Genomic DNA, 14531 nt, shown 5'->3' on the forward strand with positions numbered 1-14531 from the left:
TGTCTTCTGGCGTTCTTTAGACCATGTTAATCTTGTATAAGTTCACTAAAAACTTGAGCTCCTAATAACTCATTTGTGACCTCTGGGATGCTGTGCATTTAAAGGAATTATTTTAACACCTCTGCATGAAGCAGTTCAGTGAGGCTACACCCAGTTAAGTGGTCATTGAAGTTCCCTTGCCCCCTTCAAAAAGGTTATGCTTTGTGAAAGGTTATGCATTGTGAGAAATATCTACTACTGCGATGTAACATTCCTAACATTTTTGCTCACTTTTAATTTCCAGGCCCGTATTCTACTGGGAGATGTTGACTTGTTTATAGCTAGCACATTTATAAATTAAAATATGGGAGCTTGCATTGTTTTATAGGGTTTTGCAGCACCCATAATAAAATTGTACCCTAAAACCCACTGTCTAATTATCTAGATTATAAAATAAGTGAATGACAAGACACCATTGTTGATAATCTCAATTTTGATCTATGGAAGTATTGAGATGACTTCTGGGTTTGAACCTTTTGCTCAAAATACTGTTGTATTCCGGATGCAAACTTAGATCTTTCTATGACTTGTTTTTAAGTTCAGGATGGGATTTACAAACATTTGTGAAATAATGCAGGTGACTGGGTAGTATAATGACTTCATGTTTACTTAGCTGTTTTTCTAGACACATGGATTATGAATGAATATGGTTACAAAGGGCCATTCATGACATACTAGGAGCCTATTGGATCATACAAGTGCCTCCACATTGAAATATACATGAGGACTGCTGTGCTTCCTGGATATAATTCTGATCAGGATCCTAGGATTAGTTCATATGTGCATGTTTGTCACTTGTTTTCTCATCACTGGATGACTTGCATCTGCATGTGGGAGCAGACTCTGCTGGAGAGCACTGGCCAGGCTAACACAAACTTTCTGTCTGGGGTGTTCCAATCTGTTCAGGTTCATTGTACCTGTATAGAAACCAATCCTTAGAGGGGTTAAGGTCCCCTTTAACCAATACCACTCTAGAAAAGTTACAGAGATGATTGAGTTCCCATGTGAGGTTGTGGAGAGGCATGTTCCGTTAACGAGTCCAGACGCAAGGAGCTCGTTAACAGCCAATGCATACTCAGAATAGGAAAAAGGAGCTAACAAACCTTAGCATTATCACGATAGTCACATGGAAGTTTGCAGCCACGGACTTGTTGCTTTTAATAGTTCCAGTTGTGTAGGCTGGAAAGCAGACTACAAAAAACACCAAGCCATAAACCTGGGCAGGGACTTCTGTAGCAGAACGGGGACGGGGTGTGCGTGGCGAGGGGCAGCGTGCTGGTTTGCGAAGCAGCGTTTGCGAAGCAAAGCGAGAGTGCTCATTCCTGCTCAGCAGCATCTCCTCTGTACGTATCCTTCAAACACACCCATCTCTGCTCTTGCAGTTTTCCGCCTAGTTTACTCCATAGTAAACCCTCCTGAATTAAGCACGGTTGTCAGCTCAAGTGTGTGGAGGCAGTTCAGAAACCTCAGAAGCGAGCTTTGGCCGAACAGAGAGAAGAATTTACTGAGCAATCCTATACCTATCTTCTCAGAAGTGAATCCCGCGGAATTCAGTGGGACTTACTCCCGGGTAATTGTGTTTAGCATGGCAGCCTTTCAGCCCAAACTTTAGCTGCTCCTCCTCTCTCCCCGCCGTGCCCCGTAACCCTCGCCCTCTGGGGAGTCTGCGACGGCCACTGCCGCTCGAAACTAGCAGCCGCCTTTGCTCGCTCCCCCGCCCCTTCGCTGAATTCCCGCCGCCGTCCCCGTCAGCTGAGAACAGAACATTCTCTTCCTTCCATCCTCCCCCGCCCTTCTCACTTCAAGCTGTCACGTGAGAGGGGAAACCAAATTCTGCGGCTGTGATTGGCCCTCGGCCCTGCACTCTGATTGGTGGCATTTGCTTCCTCACTTTCTGCTTGTTCTTGGCTTTGCTCTTCCCTTCCCCCGTTTTTTTTTAAAGCCCACGTGATGGGGGCGAGTCACGCGATTTCCGGGAACCCGTCAGGAAGGGACATAAACAAAACAAACCCCAGAGCGGCATGGAGGGGCCGGGCCAGGGCTACAGCCTCAGCAGAAGCGGGCCCCCGAATTGAGACACCCCCTATCCCCCCGCTGGGTCGGGGCGTCAGGTAGGAGGCCGAGGGTTTGGGCAAAAGCTCCTAGAGCCCCCAGGGCGAGCGGGGCAGGAGCGGTGCGGGGCGGTCACAGTGCCCTAGCTCAGTGGGAAGAAAAAGAGGGAGAGTGAAAGTCTCAACAGTTCCCTCGAAGAGTTCGAGATGTGGTGACCCCGCTGCGGACAGAGGGGTGGGTGGGTTGCTGTGTGTTCCCTTTTGGGGTGGCTGGGGAAGAGTTTGTCTTACTCCTGCAGTTGTGGCGAAGATAGTCATTTGGGGTGGAGGCGGCTGCACTTTGGCAGGAGGAAGGAGAGATTGTGTTAAAAGAAGGGAGGAAGAGAGAAAGTTGCTGTTCCTTCTGCAGCAGCGTTTGGTTGGAAAGGGGGCGTGGAGGCAGCTGCAGTAGAAAGTATTGGCAGAAGGATTAGATCAGATATCAGGGCTGCACCAGCCTCTGCGTAAGTAAGAGTGTTTATGTTTATGTATGTGTTCCTATAATCTCAGCAGTGAAGTATAGAGTGAGTGCCCTGAATTAGTTCTGGTTTCTTTTGGCTAATCGTCTCTACATGGAAAGGGATATGGAAGAAAGGGGCGTGTGCTTGCTTGTCTGCCTAAGATGCTTTCCTTTCTCCTAGGACTGCAGAGGAGCATGGGAGAGGGAGGTGGGGATCTTTAGTTTTTTTATTTCCTTTTCCTTGTAAGGTGTAGGAGGTAGTTGATGGTAGGTGTGGCCTACTATAGACATCTCCGCTGTGTACTTAAAATAATTTGGTATTTTCTTTCTGCCCCATCTGCACCTTGAGAGTCCCAGTTTAACTTCGTGTCTCAAAAGATGGGTGTATGTATTTGTAACAAAGTGGGAGAGTGCATGAAAAAAGCTATTTACTTCCGTTGTTGCAGTTGTTTGCACCTTTTTCCGCTTTCGTTGGAGGAATACAAAATGTGATAAAGGGGAGCTAGGGTCTTGTTCAGTTTGTTTTGTCGGTTCAAATTCTTCCTTCCAAAAAAAACACTCTGCATCGCTTATGTGTTAAAGTGTTTCCAGGCTGTCGTTATAGTAAAAAGAATCCGTAACTATGAAAGGTTATGAATAGCCGGCATGATGGTGAGAGAGGAACTTTCAAAGAGCTCCAGCTGCTTTAAATCAGGTTAACATCCGAAGCTTACACGTGTTCCCATTTCATTGTCTGCTTAGACTGCATGGAAGGGAAGTGAAACCTCTAGAGGATTTGGCTGAGTCCTTGTGGCTTTGTCCAGAAATAGCTGTGGAGCGAGGAAGCCAAGTAAGTGGCGTGGGCTCCAAGAAAAAGGCTTGTGGCTTAAGCAAGATAGGCATTCGTAGAAAAGGAAGATTTTTCTGTCAGTTTTGTCTTGTGATACTCGATGGCTGGGTGGGGTGCGAGAGGAATCCTTATATTCGTTGCAGTGTCAGGAGTTCGTCAAAGTGGCAACCGGGTTCAGCTCTAAGAAGCAGAGGGCGGGTTCTGAGACTCCAGGCCCCTCTCCCTTTCTTTACATTATTTAGGGGACACGCAGTCTCTCCGATCCCCTACATTCCTCCAGTATTTGCATCCCACTATTTCCCCACCCCGCCCACATAGGCAGGTCACGGCTGTCTCCCCACGCCCGTTTAAAAGAGTGATCTTGTGTCCTGAGAATGGCGTTGTCGTCCCGGGTCAGATGCAGAGGGCTTTCTTTCCTTAACTCCCTTCCTCGTTCTTGGCTTGTGGGATGGGCGTGGGCCGGCAGAGTTCCGATCAGTTCGGAACCTCCAGAAAGTGATTTGTTTACATGTCGCCTCATCCTAGCTTGAGAGGGGCCGCTGGGCAGAAGGAGCGACGGCGGACGAATCCACTGGCAGCAGGGTTTGGGATTAGGCGGACCAATGTGACGAGGCGCGGGGCGGCGCTTAGTGACAACTGGTTCGGCTGTGTCTCAGTGCTGTTTCGTGGGGCGGCCATGTTGAATGGGAGGTGTGTTAGCGGGTTAGCCTAGCAGAGGGGGCTGAGAGGGTCCAAAAACCGGGGAGGTAAAAAAAGAAAAAGCTGGAATTGAGGGACTTAGGACGTTACTGAGAGCTTGAAGGAGAAGCTGTACGCACGTCCTGTAGAGCAAGCAGGGACTGGGCAGGGCACTACTTTAGCAGCTTGGAGGAACTATTTCTGTTTAGTGCTACTTTTCCTGCAGTGACAAAAGTCATGCCAACTCTGTCGCTGCCGCCAAAGTGTGAAAGCGCGTGGGGACTCTGAGCAAGAAGCAGGCGGGATCCAGCTTGGGTTAGTTCAGAGCTTCCTCCCCTGGGTTGAGAGAGCACATTCCTAATATAGTGTAGGTTCCCGATCCATCTGTCACCATTCTCTCTGGATTAGGCACAGTTTCGTCTTGCATGAAAGCATTTAGGATTCACAAAAGTTGCAAAAACTATGTTCTGTGTAATGTCTAATATTTGGAACATGGGAGAAGTTTCTGTTTTCAAGCTGTCTTGCCAGAGTAGTTGCAATTGCTCCACTTTGGGTTTGGCCTCAGCTTTGTGCATCTCTTTGTAATTGATTGCTTGAAAGAGGGGCAGTGTGTTTTAGTTTGACAGAATTCAGCATGGTAATGTCTTGTTAAGGGTAGATAAAGATGAATGCAGTCAAGTCATTTAAGTGATGGGATTCTGCACATGTTCTGATCATCATTAGAGGCTCTGTTATACATCCCACCACTTAGAGAAGCTAGATTGGTGGATACTTGGAAGAGGGCTGTTTCTGTAGCAGCACCCTGATGGTGGATCCCTCCTGAGGGAGGTGAGGTTGGCTTCCTCATTAAGATGTTTTGGATGGGTAGTAAAGACTTTTGTTTATATGCTACTTGATGTGTTATCTTGCTGTCTAACTTTCATTTTAATTGTAGTACTTGGGTTTTATTTTTGGTTGTGTTCTATTTGATTTAAGATGTGAAGTTTTATTGGTGGGTTTTTGTTTTTAATATATCACCCTGGCACCTGTTAGGTAGAGAGTGTGATTCAGAAATGTGTTGAGGGTGATTGTGAGGGCACAATCCTATGCATGTTTAGACATTGCTGGCTGGGGAATGCTGGGAGTTGTAGGAGTTTTTCTGTCTAAACATGCATAGGATTGCACCTAGAATAAATTTAAAAATTGTGGGCAGAGTACTGATTCCATAGTCACAGTTTCCCTCTTCCCCAGTACAATCTCCTGTGTGTACACAAGATTTGTTTTTTGGTTCACTCTGCTTTTGAAGGTTTATTTCCTGTGGAAGTAAAGTAACTTTATTCAGCTATAAGTTATGTCACAACTTGAATAACATGTTGATTAAAAGCACACACAACACCATAGAGGGTAAATCGGTCGCCTTTTCTAAATCATGACAAAACACATGACCAAACCCAAGGACTAAATAAAAGGAATACAAATAAAAAGAGCGTAACATTATTGCGTATATATTGCTATAGTTCAGTGATTTTCAAGGTGTTAACTAAAAAGGCTGATGCTTCTTGCTTTTAAACATCCTAGTGTTCTGTTGTGATAATGAGGATTGGCTGCCCACTTTTCTGCCCCCTGCAACCGGTACAAACCAGAAGACGTTGTCTCTGCTGGAATCACTTGGGCAACCTCAGGCTTTTTGCACAGGCTTTTTGCTTTCCATGGGTTCCCTTTTGATATCTTATAGATCTGTATACACCACAGTCTTCCAAATGAAGTTTGTCCTTTTTATATATACTTGAGGAGGTCCAAACAGCTGCTTTACTTACGGGATTTTCTTTGGCAGGATCTGAGAGCTGTTGCCCATGGCTAGGGCTATCAATTTCTTAGGAGCTGCTGCTTTGATCTTCAAACCTTCCTCCATGCCACATAGATAGCCATTGTTGCATGTGGTGCTGCAGTTCCTAAATGGAAAGCAGGAGGTTGAAGATCACTTACTTTATACTGTGGAACTTCTCATTACTTGGTTCCTTGCTGCCTTTATCTTTTCCTCTTCTCTCCCTGTTTTTATTAGCATTTCAAAGTGAGCATTTGGTGGAGTCTGGTGTCATTTACTCATTTATTTTAGTATTTTTCATGTTGTCAAATTAGAATTACTTTCAACCTCTATAGTCTCACTCCCAGAAACAATATGAGTAATAGCAATTTTAACTTAACAGATCAAGCCTTTAATTTAGGATAGTCTTGGGACCACTGGCTTACTGCTACATCAAACAAATCAAGGATACTTGTTAATACAGCCCTCTGGAACTTGTGACCCACAAATGCAGACATAGCTCACCAGTCTCAAATTGTGGCCTGCTGTGTTCGTGTTCTCTCTCACGTGCGTACACGCGCGCGCACACACGCACACACACAGAGTGCCTGCCTTGGGCTGCAAAAGGAGGTCTGTTGATTCCAGCATGGGCCACCATACAGAGCTAGCAGGCTGCATGAGGCTGAGTCAGAAGTTGTATGGACCTACATTAGTGATTTCAGCACAAAATAGGGTAAGTCTAATTAGGGGGGTTGATGGGAAAACACTGATTATTGTGGTAGAGCCAAAGTACTGCAGTTTCTCAATCTTCTTGCCTTTGTTTGATGATAGAGTACAGGATCTAGCCTCTGATGCATCTAGTTCCTCATGTCCTAGTTGCAGAGATGTGAGGTGCTTTTGGTACAAGTAATACTGAGCAGGATGTAGGCTTTAACTACAATAGTCCAACCCTTAAAAGAAGCTGAGTGATGCTGAAAGTATTTGTGTATTCTCCTGCTTCATCTGTGGCACTTCATCATACCTTTTACATGAGGGTCTATTGATAGGATGTAGAATATACAGATGATCCTGCTTCTATATGTATTGTGGGGCTGTAGCAAGGAAGGATTTTTCTGTAAGAATTGCAGTCCCAAATTACTGCAACTTCAAAATAATTCCTGTTCCCTCACTTGCACCTTTTAGGCCTCCCATAGCAAATTACCTTATTCCCAGTTTGGGAATGGAGTGTCTGTATGTGTGAGGCAACCAGGGATAAGCAGTATAGTGTAAAACCAGCTTAAAACATTTTTCTTTAGTGCCAAAGTCCTGGATGGGGGAAAGATTTTAAGTGGCTTGATGAAGACAGTAAAGTACAGCACTCAGTTAAGAACAAATCTCTCTTTTTGTTTCGGAGGAAAAGTGGACAAACCTTTTTTTATTGCTGTATCTCACTACCCTTCTGAAAACACACCTTCACTATTTTCTGACAAAGGTGTACAACCAGTTGCTACCCTCTCTTCACTATAGTGAAGCAGATGTGCAGAGGCGTAACAATAGTGAAGCAAGGATTGTTCTTTTTCTTAGGAAAGTAGGAGCTGTAGTGCCATTAGCAGAATGACTAATTAGCTAAACCTTTGTGTCAGCTTCAGAAAACATTTCCAACCATCCTGTATGAAGTTATGTTCATCCCAAATGATACTATTCAAAAGGTATTTAGAATGGTTATATAGGAATAGCTATTGAATTGTGTAGCTCCAGAGACTTTAGTGGTAGCAGCAATGTAGAACAAAATTGAAGTGTCCATTCCAAAATATTTGTTAATTTATCTGTTCCCCTTCAAAGTAAGCCAGGGCAGTTCACAAATACAAACAGAATAAATGTAAAAATGTACCACAATAGCAGTGAAATCTGAGCAACAGGTAAAAGCAGCATAAAATGTTAAAGGGCTATTGTTAAACGTTGTTAAAGGCCGGAGAAAATAAAAAGGTCTTTGCCTGGTGCTGAGAAGACATTAGAGTAGATGCCTGGCAAGCCTCCCTGGGGAAAGCATCTTATAATGGGGGTGCCATAACTCAGAAGGCTCTTCCCTCCATCACCACCTGGCTCACTTCAAGTGATAGGATCACCCAGAGGAAGGCCTGCAGTGGTGTATGGCATGGGTTGGGAACATTTTTTTTTCACTCCAAAGGAAGAATTCCAGTCTTGCAAATGTCTTGGGCTGCATTCCATCTGTGGGCAGGGCCAAATGCAAAGTGGGTGTGGCCAAGGGCAGAGTGGGCAGGGCCAACATATGATTCTTGCCTATTTTAAGCTTCATAGAAGTAAGCAGGACTTTCAAATAACATTCTAGATACCAAGCCACTGTATATGTACCCAGAAATAAACATGAGGAGCATGTCTATCCACTAATAAGCAGGGCAAACCTCTGCATGTCTGCTTGCAAGTTAGCGTAACTGAATCACTCACCATCTTTCCCACCTGCACCTGCCTCCTCTCCCCTGCAGGGAAAAGCTTCTATCTCCAATCAGCAGCTGATCAGAGATAAGAGCTTTTCCCAGCTGGGAGTGGGGCCTGGGGAAGACCAGATGGGAACCCCCATAGGCTGTATTTGGCCTGCGGGCCACAGGTTTCCTATTCCTGGTGTAGTGGATGGGCAGACTCATGTTGGGGAGGTCAGAGGACGATCCTTCAGGTACCCAGGCCCCAAAGCCACTTAGGGTTTTATAGGCAGACACCAGCCAGCACTATGAATTGTGCCTGGAAATGTGCCGGGAGCCAGTGCAGTTGTTTAAATGCTGAGGAAATATGTTCCCAACAGATCCAAGTTAATAGCCAAGCAGCAGTATCTTCAACTAACTGTAGTCTTCAAAGGCAGCCCCAGATACATGTTTCAGTGATTTAGTACAAAAGTTACCAGGGCGTGGATAATAATGGCTAGACTACCTCTGTCCAGGAGGAGTTGTAATTGATGCACCAGCCTCAGCTGTGGGAAGGTTCTCTGTGCCACAGAGACCACTTGAGCCTCCAGTGATAATGTTGGATCTAAGAGTACTCAAACTGTAAACTTGTTTCCTCAGGGGGAGTGCAACTCCATCCAGAACAAGTTAAATCCCACCTCCCTAGTCCAAGAAACCACTCACCCAGAGCACCTCCATCTGGATTGAGTTTGTGTTTTGGCTCTCATCGAGTCATTACTGCTTCCAGCACTTCCACTGCCTTACCTGACTCAGATGAAAAGGAGCATTCGAGCTAGGTGTCACCATGTACATGTTAAAGAGTATAGGAGATAGGGCCATAGCTCAGTGGTAGAGCACATGCTTTGCACGCAGAAGGTCCCAGGTTCAATCCCCAGCATCTCCAGTTAGGGCTAGGAAAGAATCCTGCCTGAAACCCTGGAGAGCTGCTGCCAGTCAGTGTAGACAATACTGGGCTAGGTAATTCAGTATAAGGGAGTTTACTATCTTCCTATATGAAAACCTGCAGGACCCCATAGCACAGATGCCACAGGACTAGCACCACCTTCTGGAATTGTCCATTCTAGAACAAGAAGAACTACAAGAGGAACTGCCACAATGCAGTGTCCCCAGTTCCTGTTTTGAAGAGCCTATCCAGAAGGATACTGTAGTCAATGGTACTGAAAGATGCTGAGAAGTCTAGGAAAATTAGTAGGGTCACACTCCTCCTGTCATTCTCCCTTCATAAGACATCATCAGGCTGGTCAGGGTGGTTTCTGAGCCAAAATGAAGCCTGAAGCGGAATTGAAATTCCCTCCAGCCCTAATCAGTATGGCCAGTGGTCAGGGATGATGGGAATTGTAGTCCAAAATATCTGGAGGACACCATGTTAGAGAAGGCTGATCTAGATAATTAGTTTCATTGAAGAATCCTTGGAGGTGCACGGCAACTGTGTACATGAACACCTTGCCCAGGAAAGGGGCATTAGCAACTGGCCAATAATTATCACAAGAAACTTAAAGGTGCAGATAAAATTGATATTAATTATCTACAAGATATTTGGAATAATGAACTTGAATTTTATGTTCTCTTAAACCAATGGTGCGTTGCTTTAAAATAGTGAAATGAGCATCTTTTGATCTTAAAATGAGGTTAATAAAACAAACTAATGTTTGTATTGGGCACCTCAGAGAACATTTAATAAGGGCTAGTTATGAACCCCTAGTTCCTGGAGGTATATTTCAGGACTTGGAAAGCTTACTTGTATAGTCTGGGCTTATCCTACTATTCCATATTCGTCTAACATTGACAGGGTTGTTAATTGATTCTACAGCTATCATTGTTAAAGATGCATATGCTGTCTTAGTCTATATCCATAGTACATGGAATCTGTCCTCATGTCAATAGTTATGGACACTTTGAGCATGGGTGTGACTAGGAGTATTACTGTGTTGCATTGGAAGGACAAATACACTTCAAATTTGCAGCAGTGGATAGTTGATATGTATTCTTTGTCCAAACTTGAATTGGGTCTTTTTCGATGGAGTGGCAATGATGAGGACTTTCACGCAACTTTGTCTTAATTTCATTGAGTTGCTTACTTTGTAATTATAATTTTTTTTATAGCTAATTTTTCTTTTTGCTCAGTTTCTACTCATACATTATATTTTGATGTATCAGATATTGGGTTTGTAGTCTTTGTTAATTTACATTATATTTGTCATCTAATACTTCTGATGCATTGAAGTTGATACTTGTATTTATGTTGTCCCCCTCTTAATATTTGTTGTAAGTTTAATAAATTTAAAGGAAAAACAAACAAAAACCATGCAATATTCTGGGTCTAGAACAGATTATTTCAGGACAGAAGCTTTCAGCAGCAGCCTCATGACCACTTCTTTCAAGGCAGCCAAGACATTCATCATAAAGTGGTGCTCACTACCCCATGGACCCTAAGGGTCAATCCTTACTTGATATGAACCACCAGGTGCTAGGAACACCTGGATGCTGGGTTGGATGCTGTTTTATTCTGTTGTGCTTTTAATTGTATTTTAATGCATTTGTTCTATTTTAATCAAGTTTTATTTATGATTTCAACCCACCCTGAGTGCCATTTCTTTTGGTAGAAAGGCAGGATACAAATCAAATAAATCAATACTTAGTCCTGAATCTCCCCAGACAAAATCTTAGCATGTTGTGGTCCCCCACAACCTGATGTCCTCAACACCAGGTCCAAGACCCCCTTCATGAACTCAGGCAGGGAGATTGTTTAGATAGTGTTTGTACACTATCAGATTTCCCAGCACAAAGTACTAACACTAAAAACAGGAACCCATCCAGACTGGAAGCCTACAGAGGGAGATGAAAGCTCTATAGACCAGGAGTAGGCAACCTGGTGCCTTCCAGATGTTTTGGACTAAAGCTCCCAGAAACTCAAGCCAACATGGTAAATGGTCAAGGATTATGGGAATTGTAGCCCAAAATATCTGAAGGACACCAGGTTTCCTACCCCTGCTATAGACCATGGTATGCCCATTCGTCAAGCCAGTGTTGGTGCTGCACAGAGTAGCCAGCTGTGCACAGTGGAGAGAGATCCACTCCTTCCAACTTGTCCATCCAGGTCTTGGTGATACAAGCCAAGGCAGTCTCCTCATCCATAATCTAGTTATGAATGAGGAATATTTTATTAAGCATTAAGCAGTAACATGCTTGTGTCCAAGTGCAAGTTGACAGGGCAGTTTGGGTTACTGTAGTTTGGAAAAGGACTTGGAAAGGAGGGACAGACAGTAAACATTTGACCTCCCTTCCCCTCACCTGGTGCTCACAACCAATCCATCACCATATTTCCACTTGCCTCTAATGACTGGAATGGGGAACCCCTTCTCCCCCAGATTGATGGTTACTAAGTTCCCTGGGTTCATCATGTCCAAACCAGCAAGAGTAGACAACAGAATCTACAGCATACAGTTAAAAATGCAGGATAAAAAGTAGCAGCCTCTCAGTATTTAGCAGCAGAATTAGAGCGCAAACTGAAAATAATCTGATAACTGAAGATTCCCTGCTTCTAAATTTTGTTTCATACTAGATTAATCTCTAGTCTTTATTTCTAGATCATGCATCCCTTGCAAAATTGTTCAGGTGTTTCACTTTCTGTTCTGGTTTGGATTTGATGCCTCTTAGGAGAAATAGCAAGTGCTTCCTGTCAGAGCCAGGATAAATTGCTCTGTTTCCATAGTTTTATTTCTACAGCACTTCTTCTGTTAAAAGTATCGTACAGTAATTTTCACTGCTACTGAGCAAATACATGGTGTTTTCACTACATGGGCTTTCCCAGGCTGTTATTGGCCAACAAAAGCTGCTTTTCTTTATGAATGCTTTAAAGAATACATTGGAATCTGTAATTCTGCTTCAAATCATTCTTAGCTCTTGTAAATAATGATGAGAAAAATATTGCGCTTTACTGAAAGTGGTTTTAATACATGGACTTTCACCTTGGGCCATGAAGGGTTTATCGAGCCCAACTTTGAATTGGGCTTGGAAAAAAGCTGGCACTGCTTGGATATGTTCCTGCCATCCCACTCCAGTTAAATAGTGCATTGTAGCATTCTGCATTTTAAAGAAAATTCAGAGTAAGGTGATAAGATGACAAATGGGTCCTTCCTGTTCGCTGCATAAAGTACAAGACTGAATGGTAGGAATAAAGGTCTAAATAGAGGGAAGTAAATAGTGGGGGGTGGAGCGCTAAGAATCTGTATTGGTAGGTACATGTGCTGCTTATTCACAAATAATTTAAGGTGTAAATTTTCCCTTGACAAAGTATATTTAGAATATTCCAAGCAGACTGAAGAATTCCAAAAGGCTTTCTCCAAGTAGTGTGGCTGGGCAATGGAATGGCAGATGAGATCTAAGCTAAATGAACAGTATTAAAAACTGGGATAACTTCACATATACTTTTGGATTTTTAAATTTGAGGGGAAAGAGACCTTCAGGGTCATAGTAGAAAATTTACTCTGAAAACATCAGCTCAGCATTCAGTACTGCTGCCTTCACTTGCTGCTTCTCTACTCTAAATTTGCCTCCTCCAGAGTTTTTCACTTAAGTTTTTCACTTAAAAAAAAAAAAAAGCTTCAGGGCTCAGTTACATGCATTTGTATATAATGTGTGGCAGGCCCCTTAGCTACTCTTCTGGCCCCTATACTGTCTCCTATTCTTGCACCATGCAGTTTTAATCTTTAGCCTCAATAGTGTATGCGTCTCTCTCTGCACATTGGGCTGACTTCTGCTGTGAGCTACCATCTGCACCCAAAACTTTCCTGACTGCTACTTTATGCTGCTGTAGTGGTCACATTTGAACTTTATTGCTTAGGTTATCAGTGCTATAACTGCCATCATATTCTCAGGAATTTCTTAATAATATACAAATGCTGATAGAAGAAAATATTATGCATGAAATTAGGCCTAGTTCCCACAAATGGCAGAAGAGGTGGTAGATTCTGGATGATTAAAGTGCAGATAGGGATCATGGCTGAATGTGCCTCGACTTTCTTTAAAAAAAAGATTTTGGAGGAAAGGGTTGTGGCCTAACCTTTCCTCCAACTTCCTCGCTTTCTGTAGGCAGGGATTTTTTTTAATGTGGAGGAAATGGACCTTTCTAACACCCACCTGCAGTCTAAAATGTTGCAGCCCAGAAACGGGTTTGCCAAGTCATCTGTTTGTACAAAGAAGGCCTTGGATTTAGTCTAGTGTAGGGATAGGCAACCTGATGCCTTCCATATGTTTTGTACTACAACTCCCATAATCCATGCCAGTTTGCCACACTGACTGGAAGCGATGGTAATTGTATCTTCAGGAATTTTTCTACAATACTGGGGGCTAGAAAACTTCATAATGAAAGCAGAGAGCTTCACGCGTATTATGGAAGCAAAAAGGTGAAATTTTTACTGTTTGCTATGGTGACTACAGGATTGGGAACTGGAACTTCTGATTTTTAATAGTCTGTCAAAGGTAACTGGCAGTGAAATAGACTAGTATTTGGCATCATGCTTATGTAATGTGCGGAAGCAAAGTATCACTATAGCCGGTGAGTTACTTGACATAAATTCTTGCATAAGGACACATTCATAACCAGAAACAGTTTTCATAATCTGGCAACATGGCCTTGAATGCCAAAGTTACTTGTCAGAGCTATTAATAGAGCAGATGATTCTTTTGTTCATTTGAAGTCTGCCTTGACTCTAAAGTCTTCTGTACACCAGGCAGCAAACAGAAAAAGAAATATTTCTATAAATACCACTCTCAGAGTTTGAAATGCCACCTTCTGGAAGACAGTGGGGAAAAAATGTGGGAGCAAGAACTCAGACAGGGGCTAGAAAATCTGGAACTTGCTTTAGTAGAAAGTCTGTAATTTTGAACAAAGAATCCTTATGGTCTTCCACATCGTCAAAAAGAAGAAAAGGGATGTTTTCCAAGAATAAATCAGCAGGAAACTTCATGTACTTGTGACAAGTAGGGTGAGCAGATGCAATGGACAACAGAGCTCCTGTATCTTCTATAGTTGTGAAGAAGATGGAGTTTCAGCAGATGTAGCTCTTCTCCCCATTCATGACAAGCTGAACCTGCCAAATTCCCTCAAAAGCTGTTATCCTCCTTTACATCTGGCCACCCTAGCAGCAGTTTTCCTCCAGTGCAAGAGCTTAGTGCAAGAGCTTAGTGCAAGAGC

At 43.4% G+C, this 14531-nt stretch overlaps 1 protein-coding gene across 1 annotated transcript in view; it reads left to right on the forward strand.

The window, feature by feature from the left end:
* The first annotated feature begins 2002 nt into the window (after window positions 1-2002).
* Window positions 2003-14531, forward strand: part of CREBRF (CREB3 regulatory factor) — a 48482-nt gene continuing 35953 nt past the window's right edge. Inside the window, exon 1 of the mRNA XM_084838698.1 lies at window positions 2003-2150. The gene's annotated coding sequence lies outside the window, so the exon portion shown is untranslated. The remainder of the gene's footprint in view (window positions 2151-14531) is intronic.

Source organism: Heloderma suspectum, chromosome 2 (genome assembly GCF_057233095.1).
Source record: "Heloderma suspectum isolate Gila_16-S chromosome 2, 16-S_ref, whole genome shotgun sequence".
NCBI classification, from domain to species: Eukaryota; Metazoa; Chordata; class Lepidosauria; order Squamata; family Helodermatidae; genus Heloderma; species Heloderma suspectum.